This window comes from Physeter macrocephalus, chromosome 8 (genome assembly GCF_002837175.3).
Source record: "Physeter macrocephalus isolate SW-GA chromosome 8, ASM283717v5, whole genome shotgun sequence".
NCBI classification, from domain to species: Eukaryota; Metazoa; Chordata; class Mammalia; order Artiodactyla; family Physeteridae; genus Physeter; species Physeter macrocephalus.
In genome coordinates, this window is record NC_041221.1 from 272,230 (window position 1) to 278,663 (window position 6,434).

General features: G+C 44.7%; 1 protein-coding gene across 4 annotated transcripts in view; it reads right to left on the bottom strand.

Annotated features, from left to right (window-relative positions):
* RWDD2B (RWD domain containing 2B) overlaps positions 1–3,247 on the bottom strand; it is a 15,809-nt gene extending 12,562 nt beyond the window's left edge. For 3 of the 4 annotated variants that reach the window (XM_007124738.4, XM_028492598.2, XM_055086386.1), the window contains exon 1: positions 3,104–3,244. The gene's annotated coding sequence lies outside the window, so the exon portion shown is untranslated. Of the gene's footprint in view, positions 1–3,103 lie in introns of all 4 variants that reach the window. The other variant, XM_055086387.1, reaches the window with a different exon arrangement.
* Between the last annotated feature and the right edge of the window lie 3,187 nt (positions 3,248–6,434).

Consider the following 6,434-nt stretch of genomic DNA (forward strand, 5'->3'; position numbering starts at 1 on the left):
GGCTTTCTCTAGTTGTGGCAAGCGGGGGCCACTCTTCATCGCGGTGCGCGGGCCTCTCACTATCGCGGCCTCTCTTGCTGCGGAGCACAGGCTCCAGACGCGCAGGCTCAGTAATTGTGGCTCACGGGCCCAGTTGCTCTGCGGCATGTGGGATCTTCCCAGACCAGGGCTCGAACCCGTGTCCCCTGCATTGGCAGGCAGATTCTCAACCACTGCGCCACCAGGGAAGCCGCCTATGGTACTTTTAAAGAGCAAAAAAAGTTCTTCCACTTAAAAAGAAATGCAAACTACTCAGAGGTGTCAGGTCAGTAGCTGCAATGGGTCCTGTCAAAAACACACCAAAGATTATGGGAATGATTAATGTGGTGGGGTGTTGACTTCATTAGGATTAACTGGACACGAATCAGGAAAATATGAAAATAATGTCTTGTATACGATAGGCAGTCTTCACAGATCAGAGTATAAACCAATGCCAACACCACCTAATCATTCCCAATCCCAGTGGTTTACAACTCATGTCCTTAAAACACCTTACCAGGGTGTCAATGCCATGCTGGGGAAAAAAAAAAATACATAAAGCGTTGTGTGCTTAAATAAGTTCTTGAAATGCTGAATGACACAAAGCTCAATGGGTTTCTTTAGGGTGACCATGGGTCATCTTCTTGTCCTGACTGGTTTAGTATTTATCCTAGACAAAAGTGACCCCATTTGTACAATAAACTTTTTTTTTTTTTTGGCCATACCTCGCTGCATGTGGAACTTCCCCAACCAGGGATTGAACCCGTGCCCCCTGCATTGGAAGCATGGAGTCTTAACCACTGGATCACCAGAGAAGTCTAGGACAATAAATTATACGGCACCCTTTTTGTGTGTGATTTCTCAGTCTTTATTGTTAGATGCCAATATGCACCATGAATTTCTAACAAGAGGGTTTAGTATGCATAGTATCCCAAACCTATCTGACCCCCAAACATTTTTTCCAGACCTAATGATATTTGCTCTTCTCTACACAGTTAGAACTGCACATGCCTCCCTCCTTTAAATATAATGTTTGCTTTACTCTCTAGTGACTTTGTATATTTTTATATCCTACTATTTTCACTTGACATCCTAACTTAATTAAGCATTTGCTCAGTTATTAAAAATATCTTCATAAATATTTAAAATTCCTGGATTGGAATTCCGTATCTTTTCTGGTCGTGTTGGAGTTGAGGAAACTAGGAAACAACTTGTTACATGGTTATTAGAGAAGATGAATTTACTTTGGTTTTTTTATCATAGTGGTTTAAGTATGTACTCTGTTACCAGACTGCCAAGGTGCAGCTCCTGGCTCTGCCACTTACCAACTGTGTGACCTTAGGCAGGTGGCTTAATTTTCTGTGCCTCAGTCTCCCCATCTCCAGAATGGGAATGACAGGGTGGCTGTGAGGATTAAATGAAGATGTGTGGAAAGTGCTTAAAGTAGTGCCTGGTAACAGATTAAGTGCCATAAAGTACTTGCTATTATTATTATATTCATTCAACAAATGTTTCTTGAGCACCTATTGTATGTCAAGCACTAAGACTATAACAATGGACAAACGTAACAAAAAAACTCCGCTCTCAGAGATTTAATCTAGTGGGAGAAGACCATGACAACAAAACCCACACATATATGTATGTCCAGTGAATAACGGTTATGAGGAAGATAAAGAAGATAAGGCTCAAGTTGCAGGGTGGGTGGTTGAATTTTACACGGGGTGGTCAGGGACAGCCTCTCTGCTAAGGTGACTGCACGGAAGAGACCTGAAGGCACAGAAGAAGAAACTCATGTGTTTAACTGGGCAAAAAGTTTTCCAGGCAAAAGGAACAGCATGTCCAAAGTCCATGAAGCAGGATGGTGCTACACCAGGTGGCTGGAGCTGAATGAGCCAGGGGCAGGGTTTTAGGACACAAGGTTAGAAAGGAAATATGGGGCAGTTCATGTTGGAACTCATAGGGATGGCTAGGGTTTGGGATTTTATTCTGACTGATATGGAAGGCCACTGGAGGGGTTTGACTTTCTTATGAAGAGGCCCGCACTCACTGCTGGGAAGAGGGTAGGGGAACAAGGATGGAAGCAGGGTGACCAGGTAGGCACCACAATGATAGGAGGAGAGGTGATGGTGGCTTGGATTAAGGTATGGCGATGGAGGTGGTAAGCAACTGTTCATGTTCTGGACATACATTTAGTATAGAACCAACAGGATTATTGATGAATTATACGTGATATGTAAGAATAACTCCAAGGCTTTAAGAAACTGGAAGAATGGATCTGCCATTTACTTAGATGGGGAAGATGATGGAAATCTGAAGTTTGTTTTTAGACATACTAGGTAATGAAGTGCTTATCAGGACACCTATTAACCAGAGATGTCCAGCAGGCAGTTAGATGTACAATTATGAGATCCGGCTGAAGATATAATTTGGGGAGTAATCGACATTTATTTAAAGGCACGTTTGTTTACTCAGTCAGGGAGTGAGTGAATTTGGGAGGAGGTCTCATTGAGTTTGGAGGTCTGGAAGATGAAATGGAACCAGCAAAGTTTGGGACTAATAGACCTACGGGTGGACAACTACGGGAGTGATGTCACAAGTAAGTGATTTCTCAAATTATTTTCGTAGATGAGATTTCAGTCCCAGAAACACCCTTATGAGAATTTTCTGACTCGAGATTTTAATGAATGTTGTAAGAACGCAGAATGAACCTTGAGTTTCCTAAGCGGAATCCTTTTTCCCCCTCTTTTTTCTTTTAAGGGCGGAGCGCGTCTCGCTGCCCGAGTCCTAACCGTCTCACAAAGTTGCCAGGGCCACTACAGTCTCGCAGGCGCCCTCGCCCCTAACGACTGACCAGGCCGGGGGTGGCGGGTGAGAGGAAGGGAGAAGGTGGGGGGGGGCGGTGCGGGGAGGGTAAAGGGATGGGCGGGGCCAGAAAACCCCGAAGCCAGCTCTAACCAATGAGCGGTGAGAAGGTCGTGGGAAGGCGGTGCCACCAGGTAGCCAAGTTCCCGGTACGTGGAAGGGGCCGCTGCAGCGAGGGACACCCCCCCCAAATCCCGCTGAGCACCAGTGGACAGGGACTCACCTCGAGCCATGGACCCCCTCGGTGCTGTAACCCCGAGTTTCCTGGCTGTACGGACAGCTCAATTCTCATCCGCAGGGAGCCTCAGAATTCTAGGCCTCGGCAACCGGAAGTCTACGAACCGCTCTGGCCCGGCAGCCTGGGAGAGTGAGACCGAGTCCTCCGGTGCTGGCGCATGCGCACTCGCAGGCCCGCGCTTCCCGGAAGCCCGAGCAGAGACTAGTGGGATTCCTGGGCCCGGCTTCCTTCTCGGTCGCGGAGTTTTTGTTTTACCGGATTGGCGTTTCCTAGCTGCTGCCACTGTCAGTGAGAAGCATAGCCGGCAAGTTTCCTGAGTCAGGAAATGGTCCATTAAAATAACGCTCCTCAAATTTGAAATTGCAGTGGAATCTTTCGGGGATCTTGGTATAATGCAGCTCGGGATTCGGTAGGTAGTGGTGGGGTCCCACTTTCTGCATTGCTAAGATCTTCCCAAGCAGTAAAGATCCTCCTGGTCCCTGAAGGACGCTGAATAGCAAGGCAATAGGAACAGGTGAGAGTGGATGCTGTCCTTGGCGACCTTAGGAAGGACCCTGTGCATGCACAGAAATTTGTCCCGGCTAATAAAAGGACAGTTTGAACGCGACTCCAACACGAGAGTAATTAAAAATGTTTTTCTTCACGAACTAAATATACACAATACACTTTTTTCTTTATGTTACATATTCATTGTAGAAATCTCAAAGTTTGTAAACTGATATCCATTGATGTCAGGTACTATTGAAACTGCTAGGTGGCGGTTTTTTTTTTGAGGGGGGGGGCGCTCCCAGGAGCTCTGCTCCTTTATGTCTCAGGGCAGAAAGAATTCAGCCAGCGGCAAAGTGATGGATAAGAAGAATAGGACGCTTGTGAGGCTTACAGGCGGGCAGGCGAGCGTTGTACTGCCCCGAGTACTTAGTGGGTTACATTTTTATAATCAAAGGAAAAGTGGGGAGGGGGAAAAGACCACCTTCTTCCTAATTCTTGAGTAGATGTCATGTTTCTATTATCAGCTCCTCCTCCAGGTTGGGCAGGGGAGTTTTTCTTGTCCCTACATGGTCAAGCCGGGACTGTCATGGCACTATGGAAAAATTATTTCAGGTCTCAGTACAATGAGAGTCTTTCACTTTGAAGTGTCACCTTTCCATAAATTATTGTATTTTATGTGTGCAGAGAGCATGTCCTAGGGGTCATTAACTTACTGAGCTCACTGGGCAGGATGTGGGTCTCATGCTACCATTGTTTTACTGTTTTGAGGCATGCCTCATACTTCTGTTGCATGGTTTTGTGGTTAGGCAAACCTGCATTCTTGAGTGATCATTAACTTACTGTGGTCTCCCAAAGCCCCCTAAAGTTCCCTCTTTATCTACAGTCCTCTAATGGGATTTCTGAGCTATTTGATTATCCTACTGTATCCCTATCAGTTTTTTCTTTTGAAGTAAAAATGAAATGAACATCTTAAATGTATATTTGCTGAGTTTTGACAAATGCAAACACCTTTGTAACGCAAATCCTATTAAGACATAGAACATTACCAGCACCCAAGATAGTTCCTAAATGCTCCTTCCCAGTCAGTCCCCACCCAACCCAAGAGGCAACCACTACTCTGATTTTTTTTCCCACCACAATTAGTTTTGCCTGTTCCAAAACTTCATATGGATGGAGTTATACAGTAGGTACATTGTGTAAGGCTTCTTTCAGTATAAAGATTCATCCATGTTTTTGTGTGTATCAGTAATTTCTTTTTTTTGCTTAGTTGTATTCCACTGTGACTATACCACAGTTCTTCCATTCCTCTTTTGATGGAGATGTGGGCTGTTTGCAGTTTTTTGACTATTATGAATAAGGCTGCTATGAACATTCTTGTACAAGCATTTCTCATGACTATAGTTCTTCAATAAGTACTTATTAAGCACTGTGTTCCAAACACTTCCAGGTACTAGAGATACAGCCGTGAACAAGACAAAGATGTCCCATTTCTCAAAGAGCTTATATTTGCTTGTTTCTGTGTATCTATGGAGGCAAGGGGATAGGCTGGGGGAGAAGGTAAATGTAGGTAACTATGAAAGAAAAATACCAGATAGTGATAATTGCTGGGTGAAGTAAAATAAGGTGATGTGAGTGATCGGGTAGCTATGTTTCCTAGATTTCTCAGCCAATTTCTTTGTGAGGAAGTGACTTTTAAAGTGTGAAAAAAATTAGAATAAGAGCAAAAGGGAACAACATTCTAGGAAGAGGAAGCTGGTGGTACAATGGCCCTAAGGCTGTTTTAGGATAGAAAAAAAAAAAAAACCTATGTGCTGAATGAAGAAAACTTAAATTATATCAGCAGTAAAGAGCAGGAGAGCCAGTTTTTCCCCAAATTTAACCATCGTTACTCTGGCTGATTGGACAGATTAGGATGCCACTTTCTTTTTATTTGTTTATTTACTTATTTATTTTTGGCTGTGTTGGGTCTTCTTGCTGCGCACAGGCTTTCTCTAGTTGCAACGAGCAGGGGCTACTCTTCGTTTCAGTGCGTGGGCTTCTCATTGCGGTGGCTTCTCTTGTTGTGGAGCCCGGGCTCTAGGTACGCGGGCTTCAGTAGTTGTGGCTCGCAGGTTCTAGGGCTCGGTAGTTGTGGCTCACGGGCTTAGCTGCTCCGCGGCACGTGGGATCCTCCCAGACTAGGGATCGAACCCGTGTCCCCTGCATTGGCAGGCGGATTCTTAACCACTGCGCCACCAGGGAAGTCCCTAGGATGCCACTTTCTTAACCTAGTTTTATCAGATTACTAATAAGGATGAATATTTCTTCATATCATGCTTTTATTGTGAATTACCTGTTTATATCCCTTGCCTGCTTTTCTATTGGCCCCTGCATCTTTTTTTCCTATCAATTATTGTGTCTCCTGCATAAGACTATAGTCCAGGGCGATAAGGCCTATGTTTATTTCACTTTACAGAGGGCTTGGCACTTACCTATTTCTAACGAGTAAACAGTAAATATTTGTAAATTTTACCCTGTGTCGGTAAGGTTAGTTTAAGACTATTTACATATTCAACTTTAGAAGTCGACTGGACAGAATTAGGGAAAAATGCGTGAACTTTAAATGTCCCCTCTTAGCCAGCCTTCAGATGCGATGTGTTTGAGTAAGGTCACTATCCAGGAGACTCCAAATGTCTGACCACCACCAGGTACCCATACTTTAGAAGTATTTCAATAACCCCATAGTCACACGCGAGAGAGAAATACTCATTGACAGCCAAGCTTCCAGGGGCTGCCGCGTTCAGACTGCCGGTGTGAGCCCCGCGCAGGCGCTGATCAACTGGCGTCA